Consider the following 1,672-nt stretch of genomic DNA (forward strand, 5'->3'; position numbering starts at 1 on the left):
GAATCTCAATCTCTCTCTCTCTCTCTCTCTCTCTCTCTCTCTCTCTCTCTCTCTCTCTCTCTCTCTCTCTCTCTCTCTCCCTCCTCCCTTCCTTCCTTCCTTCCTTCCTTCCTTCCTTTCCTTTCCTTTCCTTTCCTTTCCTTTCCAAGGCAGAAGAGTGGTAAGGGATAGGAAATGGGGATTAAGTGACTTACCCAGGGTCACACAGCTGGGAAGTATCTGAGTACAGATTTGAACCCAGGACCTCCAGTCTCTAGACCTGGCTCTCAATCCACTGAGCCACTCAGGTGCCCAACCCTCCAGCATCCACTTTCAAAGTCTCATGGAGGAAACACTTTGCTTCTAGCTGGGGAACTAAGCAGAAGCACTCCAGTCCCAGGCTTCTGAGGGCTAATCATTGGGATGTTGAGGTCAGGGATGATCTCAGACATCTTTCAGAGGATGGTGCTGGTCCCTGGGCAGGAGGACTTCTAAGATCTCATTCCCTTCAACTATCACCTCTATTCAGATGCTTTCCATAGTTCTAGCTGCAATGTCCGGTTATTCTTCTCCAACTCTTTACCACGCAGCCTGCATATCACTGGGCTTTATAAATATTGGTTGACCTCTAAGAATTCTATCTTCAGGACCCACTGGCAGCTCCGGCCACACACAATGAAAGCTGAACTCAGCTTCCCTCAAAACTCAGCTCCTTTTCAACTTCCCTGGACTTGTCAGTAATAAAAATAACTCACATTGAAAAAATAGTGATGGATTTTATTTCATTGGATCATTCAAGCCTCTAGAATACGAAATCCCCTGAAATGTGTCATCCTTCAAAAGAACATGCAACTGTGTCAGGTAAAACAACGTGCTCTAAGAACAAGGCTGACTAATGGTAGAAGCAGTTCTATATTTTAGTAGCTTTTCAGCTGTAACAAGAAAGGATGGCTGTGTGCTTCATTAGTTCATACCACTGCTGTCTTCTGGACAACCTGAATCCTTGATTTGCCACCTGGGTGAGCTTGGCTAAGGGCTTCTGTTGCCTCAGGGAGTTGGATTAGATCATTTGAGGTACCATCCAGCTTTAAGCCTGTAATCCTACATTTTAAAATCTGTTTTGTAGCCATTTAGAGCCAACTTCATTTTCAGGGTTCTAATCATAGTATAAATGTAAAGGGCTCTCTCCCTCTCCTCCTCTCCTCTTTTCTCTCTGTCAGTCTCTCTTTGACAGACAAAAATGGACAATGAACTGGGTCCAGAATTAAAGATTAGGACTGGACTGTCTTTGGGAAGCTGACAGTTTTTTTTTTTTTAATAAATCCTTACCTTCTGTCTTAGAATTGATAGTGTATTGATACAGTAATTGATAGTTCCAAGCAGAAGAGTGGTAAGGGCTAGGCAATGAGGGTTAAATGACTTGCCCAGGGTCACACAGCTAGGAAGTGTCTGAGGTCACATTTGAACCCAGGACCTCCCATCTCTAGGCCTGGCTCTCAATCTACTGAGCCACCCAGCTGCCCCTTGCCAGAGGTTTGCCAAGCTTCTCCCAAAAATAAAAGGTTCATTTTTCCTTCCCTCCCTCCCTTCCCCTTTCTTTTTTCTCTTCCTTCCTTCCTTCCTTCCTTCCTTCCTTCCTTCCTTCCTTCCTTCCTTCCTTCCTTCCTTCCTTCCTTCCTTCCTTCCTTCCTTC

Source organism: Gracilinanus agilis, chromosome 2, assembly GCF_016433145.1.
Source record: "Gracilinanus agilis isolate LMUSP501 chromosome 2, AgileGrace, whole genome shotgun sequence".
Classification (NCBI taxonomy): Eukaryota; Metazoa; Chordata; class Mammalia; order Didelphimorphia; family Didelphidae; genus Gracilinanus; species Gracilinanus agilis.